This window comes from Lemur catta, chromosome 4 (assembly GCF_020740605.2).
Source record: "Lemur catta isolate mLemCat1 chromosome 4, mLemCat1.pri, whole genome shotgun sequence".
Taxonomy (NCBI): Eukaryota; Metazoa; Chordata; class Mammalia; order Primates; family Lemuridae; genus Lemur; species Lemur catta.
In genome coordinates this window covers 36695859-36716466 of record NC_059131.1, presented here as the reverse complement: position 1 = coordinate 36716466, position 20608 = coordinate 36695859, and positions in this window count along the sequence as shown.

Genomic DNA, 20608 nt, shown 5'->3' with positions numbered 1-20608 from the left:
ACTCCCGTATGCTTAAGGATGCAGACACCAACCTTAGGACACTTACGGTGAAAAGTGCTACGGAAAAAGACCAAATAGTTCTCCACCTAGCGGTTCTTTCAAAAGTTGTGCCACACACCTCTTGGAAAGATCGAGTTACTTGGGCCTAGCCTTCTATTGGTCTGGAGAAGGAATCGCCGTTACTAGCTCATGAATCAAATGATTCTGAAAGGAACGGTGAAAAGTGCGGATCCTGTTTCAGACTGCAACAGGATCCGCACTATTCATCTCTCCCACAAAGGCGCACTTCTCATGTCTGGCGCTAGTCCAACAAACCCAGGACTGACAGAGGCCCTGCACTTGCGACCCCAGAAAAATATCTCATCTCCAAGGGAGGATTCTTACGCTAACGGTTGAAACGGGCTCCCGTTCTTGAAACGGTGGTGAAAGAACGGGGAAATAATACTGGAAACAATCCTATCTTCCACGGCTCCGGTGCCAGGTATGGGAAATACCAAGTTACCTGGGCCTCAGCAGAGGTTTCTCTGCGAAAAGCATCATAGGCTTCAGGATGCAGAGACCGACCTCATGACTATTACGGTGCAAAACGCTATGGAAATGGCCAATAATTACCAACATACTGGTGATTTCCAAAGGGTCAGGATGAAATCTGAAGCACGATCCACACTTTTTCCATCTCACGCAAATATGCACTTACCAACTCTGGAGGTAAACCAATCAAAGGCAGGGCTGACAGAAGCCCCGCACTTACACCCCACCCAGAAATCTCAACTACCAGGCAGGATTCTTACGCTAATGCGAGAAACCTGCTCGGGTTCTGAAAATCATGGTGAAACCACAGTGGAATACTACTGAAAAGAACACTTTCTTTGCAGTCTCTAGCACCAATTATTGGAAATGCCAAGTATACTGGGCCTCGGCTTGCTTTCGTCTGTGAAAACTGCCGTGTGCTTAAGGATGCAGACACCAACCTTAGGACACTTACGGTGAAAAGTGCTACGGAAAAATACCAAATAGTTCTCCACCTAGCGGTTCTTTCAAAAGTTGTGTCACACACCTCTTGGAAAGATCGATTTACTTTGGCCTAGCCTTCGGTTGGTCTGGAGAAGGAATCGCCGTTCCTAGCTGATGAATCAAATGATTCTGAAAGGAACGGTGAAAAGTGCGGATCCTGTTTCAGTCTTTAGACTGAAACAGGATCCGCACTATTCACCTCTCCCACAAAGGCGCACTTCTCATGTCTGGCGCTAGTCCAACAAACCCAGGACTGACAGAGGCCCTGCACTTGCGACCCCAGAAAAATATCTCATCTCCAAGGGAGGATTCTTACGCTAACGTTTGAAAAGGGCTGCCGTTCTTGAAACGGTGGTGAAAGGACGGTGAAATAATACTGAAAACAATCCTATCTTCCAAGGCTCCGGTGCCAGGTATGGGAAATTCCAAGTTACCTGGGCCTCCGCAGAGGTTTCTTTGCGAAAAGCATCATAGGATTCAGGATGCAGAGACCGACCTCATGACTATTACGGTGCAAAACGCTATGGAAATGGCCAATAATTACCAACATACTGGTGATTTCCAAAGGGTCAGGATGAAATCTGAAGCACGATCCACACTTTTCCCATCTCACGCAAATATGCACTTACCAACTCTGGAGGTAAACCAATCAAAGGCAGGGCTGACAGAAGCCCCGCACTTACACTCCACCCAGAAATCTCAACTACCAGGCAGGATTCTTACGCTAATGCGAGAAACCTGCTCGGGTTCTTAAAATCGTGGTGAAACCACAGTGGAATACTACTGAAAAGAACACTTTCTTTGCAGTCTCTAGCACCAACTATTGGAAATGCCAAGTTTACTGGGCCTCGGCCTGCTTTCGTCTGTGAAAACTCCCGTATGCTTAAGGATGCAGACACCAACCTTAGGACACTTACGGTGAAACGTGCTACGGAAAAAGACCAAATAGTTCTCCACCTAGCGGTTCGTTCAAAAGTTGTGCCACACACCTCTTGGAAAGATCGAGTTACTTTGGCCTAGCCTTCGATTGGTCTGGAGAAGGAATCGCCGTTCCTAGCTGATGAATCAAATTATTCTGAAAGGAACGGTGAAAAGTGCGGATCCTGTTTCAGACTAAAACAGGATCCGCACTATTCACCTCTCCCACAAAGGCGCACTTCTCATGTCTGGCTCTAGTCCAACAAACCCAGGACGGACAGAGGCCCTGCACTTGCGACCCCAGAAAAATATCTCATCTCCAAGGGAGGATTCTTACGCTAACGGTTGAAACGGGCTCCCGTTCTTGAAACGGTGGTGAAAGAACGGTGAAATAATACTGAAAACAATCCTATCTTCCACGGCTCCGGTGCCAGGTATGGGAAATACCAAGTTACCTGGGCCTCAGCAGAGGTTTCTCTGCGAAAAGCATCATAGGCTTCAGGATGCAGAGACCGACCTCATGACTATTGCGGTGCAAAACGCTATGGAAATGGCCAATAATTACCAACATACTGGTGATTTCAAAAGGGTCAGGATGAAATCTGAAGCACGATCCACACTTTTCCCATCTCACGCAAATATGCACTTACCAACTCTGGAGGTAAACCAATCAAAGGCAGGGCTGACAGAAGCCCCGCACTTACACCCCACCCAGAAATCTCAACTACCAGGCAGGATTCTTACGCTAATGCGAGAAACCTGCTCGGGTTCTGAAAATCATGGTGAAACCACAGTGGAATAATACTGAAAAGAACACTTTCTTTGCAGTCTCTAGCACCAACTATTGGAAATGCCAAGTTTACTGGGCCTCGGCCTGCTTTCGTCTGTGAAAACTCCCGTATGCTTAAGGATGCAGACACCAACCGTAGGACACTTACGGTGAAACGTGCTACGGAAAAATACCAAATAGTTCTCCACCTAGCGGTTCTTTCAAAAGTTGTGCCACACACCTCTTGGAAAGATCGAGTTACTTTGGCCTAGCCTTCTATTGGTCTGGAGACGGAATCGCCGTTCCTAGCTGATGAATCAAATGATTCTGAAAGGAACGGTGAAAAGTGCGGATCCTGTTTCAGTCTTTAGACTGAAACAGGATTCGCACTATTCACCTCTCCCACAAAGGCGCACTTCTCATGTCTGGCGCTAGTCCAACAAACCCAGGACTGACAGAGGCCCTGCACTTGCGACCCCAGAAAAATATCTCATCTCCAAGGGAGGATTCTTACGCTAACGGTTGAAACGGGCTCCCGTTCTTGAAACGGTGGTGAAAGGACGGTGAAATAATACTGAAAACAATCCTATCTTCCACGGCTCCGGTGCCAGGCATGGGAAATACCAAGTTACCTGGGCCTCAGCAGAGGTTTCTCTGCGAAAAGCATCATAGGCTTCAGGATGCAGAGACCGACCTCATGACTATTACGGTGCAAAACGCTATGGAAATGGCCAATAATTACCAACGTACTGGTGATTTCAAAAGGGTCAGGATGAAATCTGAAGCACGATCCACACTTTTCCCATCTCATGCAAATATGCACTTACCAACTCTGGAGGTAAACCAATCAAAGGCAGGGCTGACAGAAGCCCCGCACTTACACCCCACCCAGAAATCTCAACTACCAGGCAGGATTCTTACGCTAATGCGAGAAACCTGCTCGGGTTCTGAAAATCATGGTGAAACCACAGTGGAATAATACTGAAAAGAACACTTTCTTTGCAGTCTCTAGCACCAACTCTGGGAAATGCCAAGTTTACTGGGCCTTGGCCTGCTTTCTTCTGTGAAAACTCCCGTATGCTTAAGGATGCAGAGACCAACCTTAGGACAGTTACGGTGAAAAGTGCTACGGAAAAATACCAAATAGTTCTCCACCTAGCGGTTCTTTCAAAAGTTGTGCCACACACCTCTTGGAAAGGTCGAGTTACTTTGGCCTAGCCTTCGATTGGTCTGGAGAAGGAATCGCCGTTCCTAGCTGATGAATCCAATGGTTCTGACAGGAACGGTGAAAAGTGCGCATCCTGTTTCAGTCTTTAGACTGAAACAGGATCCGCACTATTCACCTCTCCCACAAAGGCGCACTTCTCATGTCTGGCGCTAGTCCAACAAACCCAGGACTGACAGAGAAGGAATCGCCGTTCCTAGCTGATGAATCAAATGATTCTGAAAGGAACGGTGAAAAGTGCGGATCCTGTTTCAGTCTTTAGACTGAAACAGGATCCGCACTAGTCACCTCTCCCACAAAGCCGCACTTCTCATGTCTGGCGCTAGTCCTACAAACCCAGGACGGACAGAGGCCCTGCACTTGCGACCCCAGAAAAATATCTCATCTCCAAGGGAGGATTCTTACGCTAACGGTTGAAAAGGGCTCCCGTTCTTGAAACGGTGGTGAAAGGACGGTGAAATAATACTGAAAACAATCCTATCTTCCAAGGCTCCGGTGCCAGGTATGGGAAATATCAAGTTACCTGGGCCTCAGCAGAGGTTTCTCTGCGAAAAGCATCATAGGCTTCAGGATGCAGAGACCGACCTCATGACTATTACGGTGCAAAACGCTATGGAAATGGCCAATAATTACCAACATACTGGTGATTTCAAAAAGGTCAGGATGAAATCTGAAGCACGATCCACACTTTTCCCATCTCACGCAAATATGCACTTACCAACTCTGGAGGTAAACCAATCAAAGGCAGGGCTGACAGAAGCACCGCACTTACACCCCACCCAGAAATCTCAACTACCAGGCAGGATTCTTACGCTAATGTGAGAAACCTGCTCGGGTTCTGAAAATCATGGTGAAACCACAGTGGAATAATACTGAAAGAAACACTTTCTTTGCAGTCTCTAGCACCAACTATTGGAAATGCCAAGTTTACTGGGCCTCGGCCTGCTTTCGTCTGTGAAAACTCCCGTATGCTTAAGGATGCAGAGACCAACCTTAGGACAGTTACGGTGAAAAGTGCTACGGAAAAATACCAAATAGTTCTCCACCTAGCGGTTCTTTCAAAAGTTGTGTCACACACCTCTTGGAAAGATCGAGTTACTTTGGCCTAGCCTTCGATTGGTCTGGAGAAGGAATCGCCGTTCCTAGCTGATGAATCAAATGATTCTGAAAGGAACGGTGAAAAGTGCGGATCCTGTTTCAGTCTTTAGACTGAAACAGGATCCGCACTATTCACCTCTCCCACAAAGGCGCACTTCTCATGTCTGGCGCTAGTCCAACAAACCCAGGACTGACAGAGGCCCTGCACTTGCGACCCCAGAAAAATATCTCATCTCCAAGGGAGGATTCTTACGCTAACGGTTGAAACGGGCTCCCGTTCTTGAAACGGTGGTGAAAGGACGGTGAAATAATACTGAAAACAATCCTATCTTCCACGGCTCCGGTGCCAGGCATGGGAAATACCAAGTTACCTGGGCCTCAGCAGAGGTTTCTCTGCGAAAAGCATCATAGGCTTCAGGATGCAGAGACCGACCTCATGACTATTACGGTGCAAAACGCTATGGAAATGGCCAATAATTACCAACGTACTGGTGATTTCAAAAGGGTCAGGATGAAATCTGAAGCACGATCCACACTTTTCCCATCTCATGCAAATATGCACTTACCAACTCTGGAGGTAAACCAATCAAAGGCAGGGCTGACAGAAGCCCCGCACTTACACCCCACCCAGAAATCTCAACTACCAGGCAGGATTCTTACGCTAATGCGAGAAACCTGCTCGGGTTCTGAAAATCATGGTGAAACCACAGTGGAATAATACTGAAAAGAACACTTTCTTTGCAGTCTCTAGCACCAACTCTGGGAAATGCCAAGTTTACTGGGCCTTGGCCTGCTTTCTTCTGTGAAAACTCCCGTATGCTTAAGGATGCAGAGACCAACCTTAGGACAGTTACGGTGAAAAGTGCTACGGAAAAATACCAAATAGTTCTCCACCTAGCGGTTCTTTCAAAAGTTGTGCCACACACCTCTTGGAAAGGTCGAGTTACTTTGGCCTAGCCTTCGATTGGTCTGGAGAAGGAATCGCCGTTCCTAGCTGATGAATCCAATGGTTCTGACAGGAACGGTGAAAAGTGCGCATCCTGTTTCAGTCTTTAGACTGAAACAGGATCCGCACTATTCACCTCTCCCACAAAGGCGCACTTCTCATGTCTGGCGCTAGTCCAACAAACCCAGGACTGACAGAGAAGGAATCGCCGTTCCTAGCTGATGAATCAAATGATTCTGAAAGGAACGGTGAAAAGTGCGGATCCTGTTTCAGTCTTTAGACTGAAACAGGATCCGCACTAGTCACCTCTCCCACAAAGCCGCACTTCTCATGTCTGGCGCTAGTCCTACAAACCCAGGACGGACAGAGGCCCTGCACTTGCGACCCCAGAAAAATATCTCATCTCCAAGGGAGGATTCTTACGCTAACGGTTGAAAAGGGCTCCCGTTCTTGAAACGGTGGTGAAAGGACGGTGAAATAATACTGAAAACAATCCTATCTTCCAAGGCTCCGGTGCCAGGTATGGGAAATATCAAGTTACCTGGGCCTCAGCAGAGGTTTCTCTGCGAAAAGCATCATAGGCTTCAGGATGCAGAGACCGACCTCATGACTATTACGGTGCAAAACGCTATGGAAATGGCCAATAATTACCAACATACTGGTGATTTCAAAAAGGTCAGGATGAAATCTGAAGCACGATCCACACTTTTCCCATCTCACGCAAATATGCACTTACCAACTCTGGAGGTAAACCAATCAAAGGCAGGGCTGACAGAAGCACCGCACTTACACCCCACCCAGAAATCTCAACTACCAGGCAGGATTCTTACGCTAATGTGAGAAACCTGCTCGGGTTCTGAAAATCATGGTGAAACCACAGTGGAATAATACTGAAAGAAACACTTTCTTTGCAGTCTCTAGCACCAACTATTGGAAATGCCAAGTTTACTGGGCCTCGGCCTGCTTTCGTCTGTGAAAACTCCCGTATGCTTAAGGATGCAGAGACCAACCTTAGGACAGTTACGGTGAAAAGTGCTACGGAAAAATACCAAATAGTTCTCCACCTAGCGGTTCTTTCAAAAGTTGTGTCACACACCTCTTGGAAAGATCGAGTTACTTTGGCCTAGCCTTCGATTGGTCTGGAGAAGGAATCGCCGTTCCTAGCTGATGAATCAAATGATTCTGAAAGGAACGGTGAAAAGTGCGGATCCTGTTTCAGTCTTTAGACTGAAACAGGATCCGCACTATTCACCTCTCCCACAAAGGCGCACTTCTCATGTCTGGCGCTAGTCCAACAAACCCAGGACTGACAGAGGCCCTGCACTTGCGACCCCAGAAAAATATCTCATCTCCAAGGGAGGATTCTTACGCTAACGGTTGAAACGGGCTCCCGTTCTTGAAACGGTGGTGAAAGGACGGTGAAATAATACTGAAAACAATCCTATCTTCCACGGCTCCGGTGCCAGGCATGGGAAATACCAAGTTACCTGGGCCTCAGCAGAGGTTTCTCTGCGAAAAGCATCATAGGCTTCAGGATGCAGAGACCGACCTCATGACTATTACGGTGCAAAACGCTATGGAAATGGCCAATAATTACCAACGTACTGGTGATTTCAAAAGGGTCAGGATGAAATCTGAAGCACGATCCACACTTTTCCCATCTCATGCAAATATGCACTTACCAACTCTGGAGGTAAACCAATCAAAGGCAGGGCTGACAGAAGCCCCGCACTTACACCCCACCCAGAAATCTCAACTACCAGGCAGGATTCTTACGCTAATGCGAGAAACCTGCTCGGGTTCTGAAAATCATGGTGAAACCACAGTGGAATAATACTGAAAAGAACACTTTCTTTGCAGTCTCTAGCACCAACTATTGGAAATGCCAAGTTTACTGGGCCTCGGCCTGCTTTCTTCTGTGAAAACTCCCGTATGCTTAAGGATGCAGACACCAACCTTAGGAAACTTACGGTGAAAAGCGCTACGGAAAAATACCAACTAGATCTCCACCTAGCGGTTCTTTCAAAAGTTGTGCCACACACCTCTTGGAAAGATCGAGTTACTTAGGCCTAGCCTTCGATTGGTCTGGAGAAGGAATCGCCGTTCCTAGCTGATGAATCAAATGATTCTGAAAGGAACGGTGAAAAGTGCGGATCCTGTTTCAGTCCTTAGACTGAAACAGGATCCGCACTATTCACCTCTCCCACAAAGGCGCACTTCTCATGTCTGGCGCTAGTCCAACAAACCCAGGACTGACAGAGGCCCTGCAATTGCGACCCCAGAAAAATATCTCATCTCCAAGGGAGGATTCTTACGCTAACGGTTGAAACGGGCTCCCGTTCTTGAAACGGTGGTGAAAGGATGGTGATATAATACTGAAAACAATCCTATCTTCCAAGGCTCCGGTGCCAGGTATGGGAAATACCAAGTTACCTGGGCCTCAGCAGTGGTTTCTCTGCGAAAAGCATCATAGGCTTCAGGATGCAGAGACCCACCTCATGACTATTACGGTGCAAAACGCTATGGAAATGGCCAATAATTACCAACATACTGGTGATTTCAAATGGGTCAGGATGAAATCTGAAGCACGATCCACACTTTTCCCATCTCACGCAAATATGCACTTACCAACTCTGGAGGTAAACCAATCAAAGGCAGGGCTGACAGAAGCCCCGCACTTACAAGCCACCCAGAAATCTCAACTACCAGGCAGGATTCTTACGCTAATGCGAGAAACCTGCTCGGGTTCTGAAAATCATGGTGAAACCACAGTGGAATAATACTGAAAAGAACACTTTCTTTGCAGTCTCTAGCACCAACTATTGGAAATGCCAAGTTTACTGGACCTCGGCCTCCTTTCGTCTGTGAAAACTCCCGTATGCTTAAGGATGCAGACACCAACCTTAGGACACTTACGGTTAAAAGCGCTACGGAAAAATACCAAATAGTTCTCCACCTAGCGGTTCTTTCAAAAGTTGTGCCACACACCTCTTGGAAAGATGGAGTTACTTGGGCCTAGCCTTCGATTGGTCTGGAGAAGGATTCGCCGTTCCTAGCTGATGAATCAAATGATTCTGAAAGGAACGGTGAAAAGTGCGGATCCTGTTTCAGTCTTTAGACTGAAACAGGATCCGCACTATTCACCTCTCCCACAAAGGCGCACTTCTCATGTCTGGCGCTAGTCCAGCAAACCCAGGACTGACAGAGGCCCTACACTTGCGACCCCAGAAAAATATCTCATCTCCAAGGGAGGATTCTTACGCTAACGGTTGAAACGGGCTCCAGTTCTTGAAACGGTGGTGAAAGGACGGTGAAATAATACTGAAAACAATCCTATCTTCCAAGGCTCCGGTGCCAGGTATGGGAAATACCAAGTTACCTGGGCTTCTGCAGAGGTTTCTCTGCGAAAAGCATCATAGGGTTCAGGATGCAGAGACCGACCTCATGACTATTACGGTGCAAAACGCTATGGAAATGGACAATAATTACCAACATACTGGTGATTTCCAAAGGGTCAGGATGAAATCTGAAGCACGATCCACACTTTTCCCATCTCACGCAAATATGCACTTACCAACTCTGGAGATAAACCAATCAAAGGCAGGGCTGACAGAAGCCCCGCTCTTACACCCCACCCAGAAATCTCAACTACCAGGCAGGATTCTTACGCTAATGCGAGAAACCTGCTCGGGTTCTGAAAATCATGGTGAAACCACAGTGGAATACTACTGAAAAGAACACTTTTTTTGCAGTCTCTAGCACCAATTATTGGAAATGCCAAGTATACTGGGCCTCGGCTTGCTTTCGTCTGTGAAAACTGCCGTGTGCTTAAGGATGCAGACACCAACCTTAGGACACTTACGGTGAAAAGTGCTACGGAAAAATACCAAATAGTTCTCCACCTAGCGGTTCTTTCAAAAGTTGTGTCACACACCTCTTGGAAAGATCGATTTACTTTGGCCTAGCCTTCGGTTGGTCTGGAGAAGGAATCGCCGTTCCTAGCTGATGAATCAAATGATTCTGAAAGGAACGGTGAAAAGTGCGGATCCTGTTTCAGTCTTTACACTGAAACAGGATCCGCACTATTCACCTCTCCCACAAAGGCGCACTTCTCATGTCTGGCGCTAGTCCAACAAACCCAGGACTGACAGAGGCCCTGCACTTGCGACCCCAGAAAAATATCTCATCTCCAAGGGAGGATTCTTACGCTAACGTTTGAAAAGGGCTGCCGTTCTTGAAACGGTGGTGAAAGGACGGTGAAATAATACTGAAAACAATCCTATCTTCCAAGGCTCCGGTGCCAGGTATGGGAAATTCCAAGTTACCTGGGCCTCCGCAGAGGTTTCTTTGCGAAAAGCATCATAGGATTCAGGATGCAGAGACCGACCTCATGACTATTACGGTGCAAAACGCTATGGAAATGGCCAATAATTACCAACATACTGGTGATTTCAAAAGGGTCAGGATGAAATCTGAAGCACGATCCACACTTTTCCCATCTCACGCAAATATGCACTTACCAACTCTGGAGGTAAACCAATCAAAGGCAGGGCTGACAGAAGCCCCGCACTTACACCCCACCCAGAAATCTCAACTACCAGGCAGGATTCTTACGCTAATGCGAGAAACCTGCTCGGGTTCTGAAAATCGTGGTGAAACCACAGTGGAATAATACTGAAAAGAACACTTTCTTTGCAGTCTCTAGCACCAACTATTGGAAATGCCAAGTTTACTGGGCCTCGGCCTGCTTTCGTCTGTGAAAACTCCCGTATGCTTAAGGATGCAGACACCAACCTTAGGACACTTACGGTGAAAAGTGCTACGGAAAAATACCAAATAGTTCTCCACCTAGCGGTTCTTTCAAAAGTTGTGCCACACACCTCTTGGAAAGGTCGAGTTACTTTGGCCTAGCCTTCGATTGGTCTGGAGAAGGAATCGCCGTTCCTAGCTGATGAATCCAATGGTTCTGACAGGAACGGTGAAAAGTGCGCATCCTGTTTCAGTCTTTAGACTGAAACAGGATCCGCACTAGTCACCTCTCCCACAAAGCCGCACTTCTCATGTCTGGCGCTAGTCCTACAAACCCAGGACGGACAGAGGCCCTGCACTTGCGACCCCAGAAAAATATCTCATCTCCAAGGGAGGATTCTTACGCTAACGGTTGAAACGGGCTCCCGTTCTTGAAACGGTGGTGAAAGGACGGTGAAATAATACTGAAAACAATCCTATCTTCCACGGCTCCGGTGCCAAGTATGGGAAATATCAAGTTACCTGGGCCTCAGCAGAGGTTTCTCTGCGAAAAGCATCATAGGCTTCAGGATGCAGAGACCAACCTCATGACTATTACGGTGCAAAACGCTATGGAAATGGCCAATAATTACCAACATACTGGTGATTTCAAATGGTCAGGATGAAATCTGAAGCACGATCCACACTTTTCCCATCTCACGCAAATATGCACTTACCAACTCTGGAGGTAAACCAATCAAAGGCAGGGCTGACAGAAGCCCCGCACTTACACCCCACCCAGAAATCTCAACTACCAGGCAGGATTCTTACGCTAATGCGAGAAACCTGCTCGGGTTCTGAAAATCGTGGTGAAACGACAGTGGAATAATACTGAAAAGAACACTTTCTTTGCAGTCTCTAGCACCAACTATTGGAAATGCCAAGTTTACTGGGCCTCGGTCTGCTTTCGTCTGTGAAAACTCCCGTATGCTTAAGGATGCAGACACCAACCTTAGGACACTTACGGTGAAAAGTGCTACGGAAAAAGACCAAATAGTTCTCCACCTAGCGGTTCTTTCAAAAGTTGTGCCACACACCTCTTGGAAAGATCGAGTTACTTTGGCCTAGCCTTCGATTGGTCTGGAGAAGGAATCGCCGTTCCTAGCTGATGAATCAAATGATTCTGAAAGGAACGGTGAAAAGTGCGGATCCTGTTTCAGACTGCAACAGGATCCGCACTATTCATCTCTCCCACAAAGGCGCACTTCTCATGTCTGGCGCTAGTCCAACAAACCCAGGACTGACAGAGGCCCTGCACTTGCGACCCCAGAAAAATATCTCATCTCCAAGGGAGGATTCTTACGCTAACGGTTGAAACGGGCTCCCGTTCTTGAAACGGTGGTGAAAGAACGGTGAAATAATACTGGAAACAATCCTATCTTCCACGGCTCCGGTGCCAGGTATGGGAAATACCAAGTTACCTGGGCCTCAGCAGAGGTTTCTCTGCGAAAAGCATCATAGGGTTCAGGATGCAGAGACCGACCTCATGACTATTACGGTGCAAAACGCTATGGAAATGGCCAATAATTACCAACATACTGGTGATTTCCAAAGGGTCAGGATGAAATCTGAAGCACGATCCACACTTTTCCCATCTCACGCAAATATGCACTTACCAACTCTGGAGGTAAACCAATCAAAGGCAGGGCTGACAGAAGCCCCGCACTTACACCCCACCCAGAAATCTCAACTACCAGGCAGGATTCTTACGCTAATGCGAGAAACCTGCTCGGGTTCTGAAAATCATGGTGAAACCACAGTGGAATAATACTGAAAAGAACACTTTCTTTGCAGTCTCTAGCACCAACTATTGGAAATGCCAAGTTTACTGGGCCTCGGCCTGCTTTCGTCTGTGAAAACTCCCGTATGCTTAAGGATGCAGAGACGAACCTTGGGACAGTTACGGTGAAAAGTGCTACGGAAAACTACCAAATAGTTCTCCACCTAGCGGTTCTTTCAAAAGTTGTGCCACACACCTCTTGGAAAGGTCGAGTTACTTTGGCCTAGCCTTCGATTGGTCTGGAGAAGGAATCGCCGTTCCTAGCTGATGAATCAAATGATTCTGAAAGGAACGGTGAAAAGTGCGGATCCTGTTTCTGTCTTTAGACTGAAACAGGATCCGCACTATTCACCTCTCCCACAAAGGCGCACTTCTCATGTCTGGCGCTAGTCCTACAAACCCAGGACGGACAGAGGCCCTGCACTTGCGACCCCAGAAAAATATCTCATCTCCAAGGGAGGATTCTTACGCTAACGTTTGAAAAGGGCTGCCGTTCTTGAAACGGTGGTGAAAGGACGGTGAAATAATACTGAAAACAATCCTATCTTCCAAGGCTCCGGTGCCAGGTATGGGAAATTCCAAGTTACCTGGGCCTCCGCAGAGGTTTCTTTGCGAAAAGCATCATAGGATTCAGGATGCAGAGACCGACCTCATGACTATTACGGTGCAAAACGCTATGGAAATGGCCAATAATTATCAACATACTGGTGATTTCCAAAGGGTCAGGATGAAATCTGAAGCACGATCCACACTTTTCCCATCTCACGCAAATATGCACTTACCAACTCTGGAGGTAAACCAATCAAAGGCAGGGCTGACAGAAGCCCCGCACTTACACCCCACCCAGAAATCTCAACTACCAGGCAGGATTCTTACGCTAATGCGAGAAACCTGCTCGGGTTCTGAAAATCGTGGTGAAACCACAGTGGAATACTACTGAAAAGAACACTTTCTTTGCAGTCTCTAGCACCAACTATTGGAAATGCCAAGTTTACTGGGCCTCGGCCTGCTTTCGTCTGTGAAAACTCCCGTATGCTTAAGGATGCAGACACCAACCTTAGGACACTTACGGTGAAACGTGCTACGGAAAAAGACCAAATAGTTCTCCACCTAGCGGTTCGTTCAAAAGTTGTGCCACACACCTCTTGGAAAGATCGAGTTACTTTGGCCTAGCCTTCGATTGGTCTGGAGAAGGAATCGCTGTTCCTAGCTGATGAATCAAATTATTCTGAAAGGAACGGTGAAAAGTGCGGATCCTGTTTCAGTCTTTAGACTGAAACAGGATCCGCACTATTCACCTGTCCCACAAAGGCGCACTTCTCATGTCTGGCGCTAGTCCTACAAACCCAGGACGGACAGAGGCCCTGCACTTGCGACCCCAGAAAAATATCTCATCTCCAAGGGAGGATTCTTACGCTAACGGTTGAAAAGGGCTCCCGTGCTTGAAACGGTGGTGAAAGGACGGTGAAATAATACTGAAAACAATCCTATCTTCCAAGGCTCCGGTGCGAGGTATGGGAAATACCAAGTTACCTGGGCCTCAGCAGAGGTTTCTCTGCGAAAAGCATCATAGGCTTCAGGATGCAGAGACCGACCTCATGACTATTACGGTGCAAAACGCTATGGAAATGGCCAATAATTACCAAAATACTGGTGATTTCAAAAGGGTCAGGATGAAATCTGAAGCACGATCCACACTTTTCCCATCTCACGCAAATATGCACTTACCAACTCTGGAGGTAAACCAATCAAAGGCAGGGCTAACAGAAGCCCCGCACTTACACCCCACCCAGAAATCTCAACTACCAGGCAGGATTCTTACGCTAATGCGAGAAACCTGCTCGGGTTCTGAAAATCATGGTGAAACCACAGTGGAATAATACTGAAAAGAACACTTTCTTTGCAGTCTCTAGCACCAACTATTGGAAATGCCAAGTTTACTGGGCCTCGGCCAGCTTTCGTCTGTGAAAACTCCCGTATGCTTAAGGATGCAGAGACCAACCTTAAGACAGTTACGGTGAAAAGTGGTACGGAAAAATACCAAATAGTTCTCCACCTAGCGGTTCTTTCAAAAGTTGTGCCACACACACCTCTGGAAAGGTCGAGTTACTTTGGCCTAGCCTTCGATTGGTCTGGAGAAGGAATCGCCGTTCCTAGCTGATGAATCAAATGATTCCGAAATGAACGGTGAAAAGTGCGGATCCTGTTTCAGTCTTTAGACTGAAACAGGATCCGCACTATTCACCTGTCCCACAAAGGCGCACTTCTCATGTCTGGCGCTAGTCCTACAAACCCAGGACGGACAGAGGCCCCGCACTTGCGACCCCAGAAAAATATCTCATCTCCAAGGGAGGATTCTTACGCTAACGGTTGAAAGGGGCTCCCGTTCTTGAAACGGTGGTGAAAGGACGGTGAAATAATACTGAAAACAATCCTATCTTCCAAGGCTCTGGTGCCAGGTATGGGAAATACCAAGTTACCTGGGCCTCAGCAGAGGTTTCTCTGCGAAAAGCATCATAGGCTTCAGGATGCAGAGACCGACCTCATGACTATTACGGTGCAAAACGCTACGCAAATGGCCAATAATTACCAACATACTGGTGATTTCAAAAGGGTCAGGATGAAATCTGAAGCACGATCCACACTTTTCCCATCTCACGCAAATATGCACTTACCAACTCTGGAGGTAAACCAATCAAAGGCAGGGCTGACAGAAGCCCCGCACTTACACCCCACCCAGAAATCTCAACTACCAGGCAGGATTCTTACGCTAATGCGAGAAACCTGCTCGGGTTCTGAAAATCATGGTGAAACCACAGTGGAATACTACTGAAAAGAACACTTTCTTTGCAGTCTCTAGCACCAACTATTGGAAATGCCAAGTTTACTGGGCCTCGGCCTGCTTTCTTCTGTGAAAACTCCCGTATGCTTAAGGATGCAGAGACCAACCTTAGGACAGTTACGGTGAAAAGTGGTACGGAAAAATACCAAATAGTTCTCCACCTAGCGGTTCTTTCAAAAGTTGTGCCACACACACCTCTGGAAAGGTCGAGTTACTTTGGCCTAGCCTTCGATTGGTCTGGAGAAGGAATCGCCGTTCCTAGCTGATGAATCAAATGATTCCGAAATGAACGGTGAAAAGTGCGGATCCTGTTTCAGTCTTTAGACTGAAACAGGATCCGCACTATTCACCTGTCCCACAAAGGCGCACTTCTCATGTCTGGCGCTAGTCCTACAAACCCAGGACGGACAGAGGCCCCGCACTTGCGACCCCAGAAAAATATCTCATCTCCAAGGGAGGATTCTTACGCTAACGGTTGAAAGGGGCTCCCGTTCTTGAAACGGTGGTGAAAGGACGGTGAAATAATACTGAAAACAATCCTATCTTCCAAGGCTCTGGTGCCAGGTATGGGAAATACCAAGTTACCTGGGCCTCAGCAGAGGTTTCTCTGCGAAAAGCATCATAGGCTTCAGGATGCAGAGACCGACCTCATGACTATTACGGTGCAAAACGCTACGCAAATGGCCAATAATTACCAACATACTGGTGATTTCAAAAGGGTCAGGATGAAATCTGAAGCACGATCCACACTTTTCCCATCTCACGCAAATATGCACTTACCAACTCTGGAGGTAAGCCAATCAAAGGCAGGGCTGACAGAAGCCCCGCACTTACACCCCACCCAGAAATCTCAACTACCAGGCAGGATTCTTACGCTAATGCGAGAAACCTGCTCGGGTTCTGAAAATCATGGTGAAACCACAGTGGAATACTACTGAAAAGAACACTTTCTTTGCAGTCTCTAGCACCAACTATTGGAAATGCCAAGTTTACTGGGCCTCGGCCTGCTTTCTTCTGTGAAAACTCCCGTATGCTTAAGGATGCAGAGACCAACCTTAGGACAGTTACGGTGAAAAGTGCTACGGAAAAATACCAAATAGTTCTCCACCTAGAGGTTCTTTCAAAAGTTGTGCCACACACCTCTTGGAAAGGTCGAGTTACTTTGGCCTAGCCTTCGATTGGTCTGGAGAAGGAATCGCCGTTCCTAGCTGATGAATCAAATGATTCTGAAAGGAACGGTGAAAAGTGCGGATCCTGTTTCAGTCTTTAGACTGAAACAGGATCCGCACTATTCACCTGTCCCACAAAGGCGCACTTCTCATGTCTGGCGCTAGTCCTACAAACCCAGGACGGACAGAGGCCCTGCACTTGCGACCCCAGAAAAATATCTCATCTCCAAGGGAGGATTCTTACGCTAACGGTTGAAAAGGGCTCCCGTTCTTGAAACGGTGGTGAAAGGACGGTGAAATAACACTGAAAACAATCCTATCTTCCAAGGCTCCGGTGCCAGGTATGGGAAATACCAAGTTACCTGGGCCTCAGCAGAGGTTTCTCTGCGAAAAGCATCATAGGCTTCAGGATGCAGAGACCGACCTCATGACTATTACGGTGCAAAACGCTATGGAAATGGCCAATAATTACCAACATACTGGTGATTTCAAAAGGGTCAGGATGAAATCTGAAGCACGATCCACACTTTTCCCATCTCACGCAAATATGCACTTACCAACTCTGGAGGTAAACCAATCAAAGGCAGGGCTGTCAGAAGCCCCGCACTTACACCCCACCCAGAAATCTCAACTACCAGGCAGGATTCTTACGCTAATGCGAGAAACCTGCTCGGGTTCTGAAAATCATGGTGAAACCACAGTGGAATAATACTGAAAAGAACACTTTCTTTGCAGTCTCTAGCACCAACTATTGGAAATGCCAAGTTTACTGGGCCTCGGCCTGCTTTCTTCTGTGAAAACTCCCGTATGCTTAAGGATGCAGAGACCAACCTTAGGACAGTTACGGTGAAAAGTGCTACGGAAAAATACCAAATAGTTCTCCACCTAGCGGTTCTTTCAAAAGTTGTGCCACACACCTCTTGGAAAGGTCGAGTTACTTTGGCCTAGCCTTCGATTGGTCTGGAGAAGGAATCGCCGTTCCTAGCTGATGAATCAAATGATTCTGAAAGGAACGGTGAAAAGTGCGGATCCTGTTTCAGTCTTTAGACTGAAACAGGAAGCGCACTATTCACCTGTCCCACAAAGGCGCACTTCTCATGTCTGGCGCTAGTCCTACAAACCCAGGACGGACAGAGGCCCTGCACTTGCAACCCCAGAAAAATATCTCATCTCCAAGGGAGGATTCTTACGCTAACGGTTGAAAAGGGCTCCCGTTCTTGAAACGGTGGTGAAAGGACGGTGAAATAACACTGAAAACAATCCTATCTTCCAAGGCTCCGGTGCCAGGTATGGGAAATACCAAGTTACCTGGGCCTCAGCAGAGCTTTCTCTGCGAAAAGCATCATAGGCTTCAGGATGCAGAGACCGACCTCATGACTATTACGGTGCAAAACGCTATGGAAATGGCCAATAATTACCAACATACTGGTGATTTCAAAAGGGTCAGGATGAAATCTGAATCACGATCCACACTTTTCCCATCTCACGCAAATATGCACTTACCAACTCTGGAGGTAAACCAATCAAAGGCAGGGCTGTCAGAAGCCCCGCACTTACACCCCACCCAGAAATCTCAACTACCAGGCAGGATTCTTACGCTAATGCGAGAAACCTGCTCGGGTTCTGAAAATCATGGTGAAACCACAGTGGAATAATACTGAAAAGAACACTTTCTTTGCAGTCTCTAGCACCAACTATTGGAAATGCCAAGTTTACTGGGCCTCAGCCTGCTTTCTTCTGTGAAAACTCCCGTATGCTTAAGGATGCAGAGACCAACCTTAAGACAGTTACGGTGAAAAGTGCTACGGAAAAATACCAAATAGTTCTCCACCTAGCGGTTCTTTCAAAAGTTGTGCCACACACACCTCTTGGAAAGATCGAGTTACTTTGGCCTAGCCTTCGATTGGTCTGGAGAAGGAATCGCCGTTCCTAGCTGATGAATCAAATGATTCTGAAAGGAACGGTGAAAAGTGCGGATCCTGTTTCAGTCTTTAGACTGAAACAGGATCCGCACTATTCACCTCTCCCACAAAGGCGCACTTCTCATGTCTGGCGCTAGTCCTACAAACCCAGGACGGACAGAGGCCCTGCACTTGCGACCCCAGAAAAATATGTCATCTCCAAGGGAGGATTCTTACGCTAACGGTTGAAAAGGGCTCCCGTTCTTGATACGGTGGTGAAATGACGGTGAAATAATACTGAAAACAATCCTATCTTCCAAGGCTCCGGTGCCTGGTATGGGAAATACCAAGTTACCTGGGCCTCAGCAGAGGTTTCTCTGCGAAAAGCATCATAGGCTTCAGGATGCAGAGACCGACCTCATGACTATTACGGTGCAAAACGCTATGGAAATGGCCAATAATTACCAACATACTGGTGATTTCAAAAGGGTCAGGATGAAATCTGAAGCACGATCCACACTTTTCCCATCTCACGCAAATATGCACTTACCAACTCTGGAGGTAAACCAATCAAAGGCAGGGCTGACAGAAGCCCCGCACTTACACCCCACCCAGAAATCTCAACTACCAGGCAGGATTCTTACGCTAATGCGAGAAACCTGCTCGGGTTCTGAAAATCGTGGTGAAACCACAGTGGAATAATACTGAAAAGAACACTTTCTTTGCAGTCTCTAGCACCAACTATTGGAAATGCCAAGTTTACTGGACCTCGGCCTGCTTTCGTCTGTGAAAACTCCCGTATGCTTAAGGATGCAGACACCAACCTTAGGACACTTACGGTTAAAAGCGCTACGGAAAAATACCAAATAGTTCTCCACCTAGCGGTTCTTTCAAAAGTTGTGCCACACACCTCTTGGAAAGATCGAGTTACTTGGGCGTAGCCTTCGATTGGTCTGGAGAAGGATTCGCCGTTCCTAGCTGATGAATCAAATGATTCTGAAAGGAACGGTGAAAAGTGCGGATCCTGTTTCAGTCTTTAGACTGAAACAGGATCCGCACTATTCACCTCTCCCACAAAGGCGCACTTCTTATGTCTGGCGCTAGTCCAACAAACCCAGGACTGACAGATGCCCTGCACTTGCGACCCCAGAAAAATATCTCATCTCCAAGGGAGGATTCTTACGCTAACGGTTGAAACGGGCTCCAGTTCTTGAAACGGTGGTGAAAGGACGGTGAAATAATACTGAAAACAATCCTATCTTCCAAGGCTCCGGTGCCAGGTATGGGAAATACCAAGTTACCTGGGCTTCTACAGAGGTTTCTCTGCGAAAAGCATCATAGGGTTCAGGATGCAGAGACCGACCTCATGACTATTACGGTGCAAAACGCTATGGAAATGGCCAATAATTACCAACATACTGGTGATTTCCAAAGGGTCAGGATGAAATCTGAAGCACGATCCACACTTTTCCCATCTCACGCAAATATGCACTTACCAACTCTGGAGGTAAACCAATCAAAGGCAGGGCTGACAGAAGCCCCGCACTTACACCCCACCCAGAAATCTCAACTACCAGGCAGGATTCTTACGCTAATGCGAGAAACCTGCTCGGGTTCTGAAAATCATGGTGAAACCACAGTGGAATAATACTGAAAAGAACACTTTCTTTGCAGTCTCTAGCACCAACTATTGGAAATGCCAAGTTTACTGGGCCTCGGCCTGCTTTCGTCTGTGAAAACTCCCGTATGCTTAAGGATGCAGAGACGAACCTTGGGACAGTTACGGTGAAAAGTGCTACGGAAAACTACCAAATAGTTCTCCACCTAGCGGTTCTTTCTAAAGTTGTGCCACACACCTCTTGGAAAGGTCGAGTTACTTTGGCCTAGCCTTCGATTGGTCTGGAGAAGGAATCGCCGTTCCTAGCTGATGAATCAAATGATTCTGAAAGGAACGGTGAAAAGTGCGGATCCTGTTTCTGTCTTTAGACTGAAACAGGATCCGCACTATTCACCTCTCCCACAAAGGCGCACTTCTCATGTCTGGCGCTAGTCCTACAAACCCAGGACGGACAGAGGCCCTGCACTTGCGACCCCAGAAAAATATCTCATCTCCAAGGGAGGATTCTTACGCTAACGGTTGAAAAGGGCTCCCGTTCTT